Here is an 11,325-nt window from a genome sequence, read left to right on the forward strand (position 1 = left end):
AACCCCCACTTTTGGAAAGGATCTAGTGGCAACAGTGGTTGGTGTGGCATTCTTGCGACTTATGTGGGCTGGCCCAGTCGTTGGCATAAATCGCATTGTCTGCAATATTCATACGCGTCCTTTTGCGTCGTCGGCCACCAACCAAATTTTCCAGGCCGTAACATCACCCCGTAATGTCCTCCCGCCATACCATAATGGGCTTCCAGTAGAACCGCGGTCTTCTCATATTGCCGTATTCCACGCCTCCAAATGTTGTCACTGCCCTTGTGGTATAGTATGTCTTCCACTAAACAGAAATTTCGACTCCAGACGGCCAACCGTTTTTTCTCATCCGTCCGTAATTGGGGTGGCGGTAACCCCGTGGTCAGGAAGTAGGTCATTTCCATGAGCCACCGATCTAGGAAGGTCTTTTCCGTTTGTTCTGTTAGCGTTGTTGTCTGCATAATGTCTACATCCGGAAAGTCGTCTTCATCCCTCTGCGCCATTTCTGCATTATCGAGTCTACTCAAAAAATCTGCCACTACGTGTTGCGTACCCAGGCAGTGCTGAATTACAAAGTCGAATTCTTGAAGCAGCAACATCCATCTCGCCAATTTCCCCATCAGCGCTTGTTTCTCTACCAAATATAGCAGTGTCGAATGATCCACATGAAACGTGAATTTCCACCCTAGCAGATAATGTCGGAACTTATTGATGTTGTAGATCATACCCAACGCCTCACGTTCCGTTGTGGAATAGTTATGCTCAACCGTTGATAATTTCTGACTAGCGTAGTACACCGGTTGGTACCAATTCGGCTCCGTGAGGTGCATTAGCGCACTATCTATTGCTATGTCTGAGGCATCTACGAACACGTGGAATGGCTTCGCCCAAACTAGTGGTTGTACGACGGGTGCCTGCGTCAGCATTACCTTTAGCGCATCATATGCCTTCTCTTCCATAGTTGTCCACTAGAAGGGAGTCCGATGAACGGCGGCATGTAACGGTGTGGCGAAGTTCGCCAAATAACGTATCATCCGATTGTGCCATCATATTTGCCCTAAAAACCAGCTGAGTGATTTCGCGTTTGTCGACGTTTTTGCGTGAGTAATCGCGGAGAATTTATTCGGATCGACCACTATCCCTTCCTTGCTGACTATATTGCCGAGGAGAGCCCCACTAGTAACGCCGAAGGCACATTTGGCGGGATTCAGGCTTAAGCGTACGGTTAGGCAACGCTCCAGGCACAGTTGCAGATGTGTAAAATGGTCGGTTGTTGTCCCATATACCGCAAAATCGTCTAAAAAAACTTGCATGAAGGCCGGAATATGTTCCCCAAAAATCTTCGTGATTGTCCGTTGAAATGTCGCCGGCAGCGTCTTTAGCCCGAAAATCATGACGACTACAACATAGACTCCCCAGTCCGTGACAAACGCCGTCTTCTCTTGGTCATCGGGGTGCATGCATACTTGGTTGTACGCACTGAAGCCATCTAAAAAACTATACATGTCATGCCCCGCACGGCGTCCAGTACGCTATCAGTGAAAGGTAAAGGGAATGCGTCCGTAATGGTTATGACGTTTAATTTCCACTAGTCCACGCATACCCGTATTTTGCCATTTTTCTTTGGTACGACTAATATCGGCCTTAACCCTATAGCTTGTTTAACTGGTCGTATGAATCCAGCCTTGAGGAGTTTGTCAATTTCTTCTTGTACGCAGGCCACGTAGTTTGGGTTCATGCGGTATCAACGCTGCTGGACTGGTTTCGCGGCGGTTGCTAAATTGATCTTATGTTGATAGAACTTCGGATCTAACCCCTTCATGTCCTCGTGGGCCCTGGCTAACACATCTTTATACTTCCTGAATAGTGCTATCACTACGTCTCTCTGATCTGGCATTAATTCTTTTGCGATGGAGAGGAAACGGGGTTCTGACGCCATACCCACGTTTACTTCTTCCAAGGCTTAGGCGGTGACTCGTCATGAAATTTCCATTTCCCTCTCGGACGCTGCCCGTGCTCTATACTTAGCTCTAATATTAACTCCGGGTTTGGTTCGTAAGCCTCGTCGTGGAGTGTAGCGGGCGTGGCATATTCCGCCGCGGTTTCGATGACGTTGATTTCGAACAACGGAATAATCCAAGGGTCCTCGTCTAGGTATACCTCTAATTCTGTATCATCCACCCCAGCCAACATATTTATATCCTTCGCGTACAATGGTGTTATGCCCTTGGGTTGTGTCGCCATTTCCTCTGTTGGTACGCGGACCTTGGTGCATCCGCGTCGAAAGTTGATACACTTGTGTTGCCAGCTCTGCTTGATATTCGTTGAACAAAGACACGGCTTGCCCAACAACATAGGATACGCCCCTAGGGCGTCAAGGGCGAGGACTACCGCCGAGATGTCGAAGCGATGTCCTCCCACGATAATGCCTACCTTGTGTATCAACCCCAATGGTCGTACTGAGCGGGTATCTGCCATGCGAAGCCAAAACGGGCAAGCTTCCCATTCTGAAATTCTCAATTGTTCGCATGTCTTCACGCTAATTACATTCACGCCCGAGCCGCCATCGATTACGCATCCTGGGATTTCCTGACCATGTAGTATCAACTTAATAGCCTGGTTGCGGTGATCTACCACTGTCGTTTCGTCGCTAATGTCCATCAAATTCGCGGCGACGCTTACCCCAGGTCTGCCCATCATCCGCTCTTCCACGGCCTGGCGGAATCATGGGACTAGTTGCAGCAGCTTCTCCATGGTCAACATTATCTCGCAGCCTGTCAGTGCTTACCATATGGGGTCCGGAGATGGTCCCTCTTCCTCCAATAGTTCCACCGTGTTTGCGGACTCCTTCCGCATGCGCTCCGTATTTGCCGCGTTTGCTTTTTCAACCCATGCTTGGGTTGTCCACCCTATCTCATCTTGCGCAACCCAATCAGCATTTTTTGTTTGCTGACGTGTCGTGGCTTATCGTACTTCCGTCGTAATCGTATTGACGGCGGGCCCCTTGCCCTTGCGTACTAGGCATTGTGTGGCATAATGTTCGGGTTGTTGATAAACAAAACAATGGATGCTAGATTCGCCATTCTCGGCCCCTAGTGGTGTGTGCCGATCCCCAGGTATGACTTGCTCCTCCTGGTCCTGATTCGTTCATCGGAGCGTACGCGGTGGTTGTTGTTGGTCCCGGCGTGGTTCCTGGTGCCGGTCCCGATATTGACAATGCTTTCCGCGAGGCCCATTGAAGCCGCCACGTTTGTTCGTCGGACGGTAATTCTCATAGCGTCGGCCCCCTTTAGTATTTCTGGGGTTGCCACGGTAGTCTTCATCCTCCGGCTCGTCTTCCTCGGAATTGTTGTGATTCCGGTGATTCCGGTAGTGCCGGTCATCGCGTGGGTTTCGATCCATATACCGTGGTCATTCTTCTTGTCGCCTTTGTTCATTACGGCGTGGTGGACGCTGTGTTTCCATGTTGTGTATTGTGGGTGTGGTTATGTTCAACATATTGTACTCGCACTGCTCAACTGTATGACCTTTCGAGTGACAAATTTGATATTGGATTCGCATGTTGCATTCAACTGCGGAATGCCCCAAATTCAAGCAAATCGTGCACTGGATCGCTTGGCGAAAATGTCGTTCCTCATCCTGAGGTAATGCTTGTCGTAATTAGGACATGGAAAACCTTTCCTCTTCTTCGTCCAACTCGAGCTGTAGTGCTCTTTCTATGACCATATCGGTCGTTTCCGTTTTCACACTATTGTTGTTGAGTGTTTTCTGTATGGGTCGGCGTAATGCTGCCAGAAATGTCTCCCTAGCCTCATCCTCCGTCGGGCCCCGTTCTAATTTCCACCGTAGATTTTGGAAGTGTCAATTGAAATCTACTACTGTCTCGGTCGGCAACTGTTTAATTGTGTAAAACTGCTTGAGGATTTCGCGTTGCAGCACCCTCCGATGAAAAATCCGCAGAAAGGCTGACTGTAGTTGGTTGAAGGTCGTAATTGCTGGCAGATCCATCTACGAATGCCAAAACGCCACTCTCCCATCCAAGGTTAATCCGAACCCCATCATTTTGGACTGGTGTGCTACTGCTTCGAAAAGGCTCTGCGCCATGTGGTTTGCATTCCAGACATTGAGGAACAGTCGGATGTGGGTTGCGGCATCAATTTTGCCGTTGAAGCAGGGATAAGCAAAGGCCATGCTGGGTGTTACGGCGGGTAGGGAAAGGCCACAGTGCTTTTGTGGTGAGCGCGCTTCCTGTGTATCGCCGAGGTATTTGTAGAGCGAGAAATCGTTTTTGTGGTCCCGACAGGTATCACTGAGGTCACTGAGGCGAGGCTTTTGCCGTGCGCGTTCCTCTACCTGGCGTGTGATGGACCTTATGATTGGTCGGTCTTGTGGTGTTGGTTCTCTGGGGCATCTACGGCTAAACATCCATTCATCATTGTTCGTCTATGCGAAGACACAAATCACCAAGCGTGCGAAAAGTGTTACCGATTAGGAACACGGTCTACGATCAGTCCTTCGACCTAGACCTCAAAGTGACTGTGTGACAATGAATGGTAGCGTTTGTGCGTAATACTTAGTGGGATACCTCCCCTAACCTAATAGGGTATAAGGGAGATGGCTACAACCGAGCTCCTTAGACAGTGGGCTAGCACACACTGTTACTCACACCTACACTCTTACGACTATGCTACGCCACCAAGGATTACAGACACACAGTAGATTAACCACAGATACGCATAGATATCAGAGAAGATAGAACTCTATTAAGATACGCCCTTTACATTCAAAATTACACGCTACCTCTATCAGAGGTTTTCTGCCCTTTATATACGCAGGGTCTTTTAGCCGTTCACGCTTTCCGCGTGAACCGTTTACATGCGTTACAATATTACTCTATTCCATATTACTGTGCTCTTGTCCATCGGCTACTATTCTGGTGGACAACAATAATGGACCTAGGAATTTATGGTGCACATTTATGGTGCACATATCAATTTATGTTGCACTTTTATGGTGCTCATTTATATAATTAAAACTCTCTACTATTTTTAATGGTAGCTTTTTGCACACCTAATTAGCTATATTAAGGACATAGCTAATTGTTTCCACCCGCATGCTTTCACCCTCCTAGATTATAGGGCGGCAATAGCTAATTAGCTACATCTTAGCTAATTACCTATTCTTCTTAACTATGGCAGTAGCTAATTAGCTACCACTCTTGATATTGCTTAGCTAATTAGCTACATCTTAGCTAATTAGCTCCTAGACAATAGATTGGTAGTAGCTAATTAGCTACATCTTGGCTAATTAGCTATTCTACTTAAGTATGACAGTAGCTAATTAGCTACATCTTGGTTAATTAGATATTGTACTTAAGTATGGCAATAGTTGATTACCTACCACTATTGATACTGCTTAGCTAGGCAGTATAACATTACATTGTAGCTAATTAGTTGCTATAATAGCTAATTACCTACTACACTTTATACCGCTTAGCTAATTAGCTACTACACTTTATAACCCTTAGCTAATTACCTACATTGTAGCTAATTAGTTACCACACATTATACGGCTTAGCTAATTAGCTACTACACTATAGAATCAAGCAACAATTTTACCTATCAGTTTTCTCCACTCATTTGGGAGAGTTGTATTGCAATCCACCAAACAGACTACAACAATGCGATAGGCATATTGAAAACAAACGATATGGTATGTGTGATGGCATGGTCATAGTTGTACCAACAGAGTAGCATTTTTGTCCTCTACGCCTAAGCCACAAGCGATGCAACGTGCTTGAATAGTTAATATATCATTGCCTAGCTCTCCTTTGTTTGGTGAGGGAACAAGAATGTTGAGGTCCAATTCTTGTCTGCTCCTTACCATCGCCTCCACAAAATGTAACAACTTCTTTAGGCAACGAACTACCTGTTCTTGATGGAAGTATTGTTCCTAGAACGCAGTCGAGAAATTTACCGATTTATCATTCCTTAATGAGGAAGACAGAACAACAAGAAACAAGAACAACTTACCGATTTATCATTCCAAATTGTAATCAGCGACAATATTTATATGTAGAAGGTCGAGGTTCATTGAAAGAACCTGGATCTCTGTCTGCAGTTGTATTTTCCGTTGGGAATCCAATGGCCCCTCAATTTGGAGCTCATGTTGAGCAACATGTTCCAAATAATGCCTCACTAAGCATATTTTCATGTACAAGTTATTTATAACATGTTACATACTAGCAAAACAATAGCTACCTGATGTCATGGATGAACAATTGGACATAAAGAGATGGGGAAATTGATGAGATAGGAGATCGAGAAGTTGATGACAATGAGTAAAAATATCTATTCCATGACTGGTGTTGATCTCCTTGATGTTAACAAGGAAGATCAACCCTTTTTATAGATGTAGCGATGCATGATAAGCATGGTCATGCCAAGTCTTACATACTATAATAACAAGCATACTAATTCTTGCATGCCAAGTCTTACATATTGAGTCTTACATACTAGGTCTTACATATTGAGTCTTACATACTAGGTCTTACATATTGAGTCTTACATACCACTCTTTATACAAAGGTTTCAAGTCTAAAGTTAGTCTAGGAAAAATATATATATACAAGGGCCTAAGGTTCACATTCGAGTCGATGTTCATGACATTATCCACCCATTAAGTGTTGACTTCAAGAAGGTGCGGGTTTGTAAGGATATCGGAGATGAAAATCATGAACCACTTCCGGGCAATTTAGTAAATTTCTAGCGGGCTCCCATGTTGCATCAGAGATGGGATATCCTTTCCATAATACAAAATACTAGAGCTTTTGTCGGCTCTTCCGTGAGTCCATAATGGTCTCGACTTCATATTCATCCCCAGTCACCAAAGCCAAAGGAGGAGGTAGCTCGATGCTTCTTCCTGGAATTGAGGATGGATGATAGAGTTGAAGAAGTGATGCATGGAAGACATTGTGAATTCGGTAGTGTGATGGAAGAGCAAGACGGAAAGCCACATGGTTAACTTTATCAATGATGCGGAATGGACCCCCGGGGACTCCACTATATATAAGAAGGTTGTATCACGTGCGTTCATGACATCATTTATAAACCCCTTATACGTATGTTTTTTACTATTTTAGAGGCCCTTTTGTAAAAAAAAAGATTAATAAAAATACCCCCTATTACCAATATTTTTTTTGATAACCACCTATTTTAAATGCCCTTACATAGAAAATATACATGCACACATAGTTTCTAATCTAAGAAACCTAGAATGGATCTATGACCCTCTTTACAATTGATGACTCACAAATTTGTGAAAGAACATTAAACAGCATATGCAATTTTGTAGAAATGCTTCATCAAGTACCACATAAATTGAAAACACAATGTGTAAAGTATATAGTAATGCACAAACAATTCAAAAACATTACCCAGAAACATTAGAGGTATATCATATATAAGTCACATATAAGTTCATGTCAATAGTTTATTTAAACATATGAAGAATATGAAGTGATAAAAAAGAATGTAATTTACAAAAAAATCAATCTTGAACTTGACATGCATATCTCAAAGAGCACACGTGGGACAATCCAAATGCATATCAATAATGAAATTACTAACAAGTTAACATTATGTTTGGTTTAATAGATAAACTCATAAGAAGCCACTACATTATTTTTTCCCAAATACATTGATCAAACAAATGACAACATATGTTATATTTCCATTTGAAATGTAAGACATCACACTATAAAAATGAGATAAAATTAATCATTTTGTTGTTCAATGTCTACTTAAAATACTTATTACAATAAAGGTTATCTTCATAAAGACCAACTATATAAATAGAAAACCCAAAGAAGCTTATTTTAGGTTATAAATTTCATGTAGTTTCTATCTTCAATGTTGGACCTGTATTATAGCCATGACATCACTCTACGCCCTCTCCACATCCTTGGTTTGTTTCATACTTTCTTTTTGAATCTCAATAATATGACCTTTCAGGGAGGATGACGCTTGTTGCTCTCTTGGTTACTCGTTTCCTTCTAAGTAGTTAAGGAAAAGCAAAAGTTGCATTTCTATCAAAATCAGTAACTCATAAACAGAATCATCATAAAAAATACCAAAATAGCTATTAAAGATCATTGATATAGGACTTCTATATAATTGGGTCCAAACAAAGCTCTTATACTTTCTTTATGACAAAACAATCCAATCTTAGCTTATGTATTTCAAATATCAATGACTTACGTTCAAAATAAAATCTAAATTTTATCCAAAATATATTCTTTTCCAAATTTTTGGGGGTTTCAAATTTCCTACTGTAAAATTCAGAAACCTATTTGAGAATAAGTCAAGTTATTAATGTTCATAACGTGGGACACAAGTATGTACCTACACCAATGGGCCTCATATAACTCTTATATGGTTTCTATAGATGATATATCATATCTAAGGCATCCTTGGAAAAATAATGCTTCAATTTCTCAACTTTAGTGTTACTACAAGACCATATGAGAACCATCGTATACTATCAATATATCAACCATATGTGTGCATATCCAAAACTATGAACATTTATGGTAAATAATTATGAATAAATAGATCCACAACTATGAGGATTCATGATCAGTAATAAAAAAACAAATTTACATATTTTAGAACAACCTGGATAAAGATGTATGTTTTCTCTCTAGCGGAATTGTTTCTACCACCATCAAACAAGCAAGCAAGCAAATAAACATGGTTGACCACCAATGACAACTAACCGTTTTAAATAATTCAATAGAAATCTGGGATACAAAAGGTTGAGCCTATCCCCTCCACTCAAACAATCCTTGAGCATACATAGATGATACTCGAGCATCTAATAATGGCAATAAAAAAAGAATCTTCATAAAAATCAGAGAAGGCTCAATCAATACCATCATAATTATGAAATTATACAATAAACCAAAGTTTATATTACCTCTCGATATATGAGTTCCCTTACATCCTTTTTTGAAACTCTTCTCCTCTCGAATTCAAACTCCAACTTACTGATGGGTTACCTTAGCTAAGCCCTTGAAGTAATGATTTACTAAGGCCTTCACAAAAACTAGTAAAACTTTTAGGAATCTCTTCTTGGACTCAAACTAGAATAAATACAACCACAAACTGTACTTTCATATTCATCAAAGATGAAACAAGTTCAATGAGAGTGTACCTTCTTTGTAAAATAATAAGTTAATTATCTCTTGGCACCTAAAGATTGCAAATTGTGTGTTAAGAACATGAAATGTGTATATTTAAATAGATTACTATACTATCTAGAATATAGTCGTTGGGCTGTCATGAAATACAACTCTTGTCAATCCGAAATCACATATTTTAACCTTGCAATCAACATTTGCAAGCACACGTGTGTGTGTGTGTGTGTGTGCGTGTGCGCATATGTATGTATTGTATTGTATTCCATGTTATGTATGTATGTGTGTATATATTGTATTGTATTTATTGAATTGCATGTGTATGTATTTACATATTGTATTGTAATGCATGTGTTGTATGTATGTAATGTGTGTGTGTTTGTGTGTGTGAATGTTCTATACATGTGCATATGTATGTATTGTATTATATGTATGGAATGTGTGTGTGAATGGTCTATACATGTGCATATGTATGTATTATATTGTATGTATGGAATGTGTGTATGCATGTATGTATGTGTTAGATGTGTGTGTGAGTATATGCTCTATACATGTGCATATGCATGTATTGTATTGCATGTGTGTGTGTGTGTGTTGTTTGTGTGTGTTATATATATGTCCATATGTATGTATTGTATTGTATGTATGGAATGTGTGTATGTATGTATTGTATTGAATGTGTGTATATGTGTATGTGTGTGTGTGTGTGTGTGTGTGTGTGTGTGTGTGTGTGTGTGAGAGAGAGAGAGAGAGAGAGAGAGAGTATATATTCTATACATGTGCATATGTATGTATTGTATTGCATGTGTATATATGTATATGTGTATGTGTTATGTGTGTGTGTGTGTGTGTGTGTGTGTGAGTATATGTTCTATACATGTGCATATGTATGTATTGTATTGCATGTGTGTATGTATGTGTTGTTTGTGTGTGTTATATATATGTCCATATGTATGTATTGTATTGCATGTGTATATATGTATATGTGTATGTGTTGTTTGTGTGTTATATATATGTGCATATGTATGTATTGTATTGCATGTGTATATATGTATATGTGTATGTGTTATGTGTGTGTGTGTGTGTGTGTGTGTGTATGTTCTATACATGTGCATATGTATGTATTATATTGCATGTGTTTGTATGAATGTGGTGTGTTGTGTGTGTGTGTGCGTGTTCTATATATGTGCATATGTATGTATTGCATTGCATGTGAATATATGTATGTGTGTGACTGTATATATTCTATATATGTGCATATGTATGTATTATATTGCATGTGAGTATGTATGTATGTGTTGTGTCCGTGTGTGTATTTCTTTTACATACCTGTAAATGTTTTATGAACAGTAGTTGTGGCAGCAGCTATAGAGGATAGAGGCGACCAATGGCGGCACAACGAGGCGAGGTAAGGCAGCACAACGAGGCGAGCAGAGGCGGCAATGACAATACGAAGAGAACAAAGGAAGTTGCAAAGAGTGTAGAGGCAACAAAAAACGAGAAGAATAGAGGCAACAACAAAGAGGAGAACAAAGGCGGCAAAACCAAGAGAGTAGAGGAGGCAACATTAGGCGGCAAAACTCAAAATAAAAAAATGTGAATGTATCAATGTTATGTTGACTATGAATGTATGTATCTATGAATGAATAAATATATGAAATTTGAATGCATGAATATATGTATACATGTATGAATATATGTATGCTTGCATGAATGTATGTATGTATATGTATATGTATATAATATACATATGTAATGTATGTATGTATGAATGTACATACGTGTATATGCAATATGTAATGTATGTATGTATGAATGAATATATATATGTATACATACATAATATGTAATATGTAATGTATCTATGTATGAATGTACATACGTGTATATGCAATATGTAATGTATGTATGTATGAATGTACATACATGTATATGCATATAATGTACATATGTAATGTATGTATGAATGAATATATATATGTATACATACATAATATGTAATATGTAATGTATCTATGTATGAATGTACATACGTGTATATGCAATATGTAATGTATGTATGTATGAATGTACATACGTGTATATGCAATATGTAATGTATGTATGAATGAATATATATATTGTGGTGTGCATGTGCACAATATGTA

The 11,325-nt window shown here is 39.9% G+C and overlaps 1 long non-coding RNA gene across 1 annotated transcript; it reads right to left on the reverse strand.

Moving 5' to 3' along the window:
• Nucleotides 1-7,746: 7,746 nt before the first annotated feature.
• On the reverse strand, nt 7,747-10,667 carry LOC147861321 (uncharacterized). Its single transcript, XR_015530148.1, has 2 exons — nt 10,508-10,667; nt 7,747-8,035 (listed from the first exon to the last, which is right to left on the reverse strand). It is a non-coding gene; the product is annotated as an uncharacterized LOC147861321 (long non-coding RNA).
• Between the last annotated feature and the right edge of the window lie 658 nt (nt 10,668-11,325).

Source organism: Azolla caroliniana, unplaced genomic scaffold (genome assembly GCF_043228905.1).
Source record: "Azolla caroliniana isolate FFs.n. ecotype wild unplaced genomic scaffold, voAzoCaro1.0.p SCAF_8, whole genome shotgun sequence".
NCBI classification, from domain to species: Eukaryota; Viridiplantae; Streptophyta; class Polypodiopsida; order Salviniales; family Salviniaceae; genus Azolla; species Azolla caroliniana.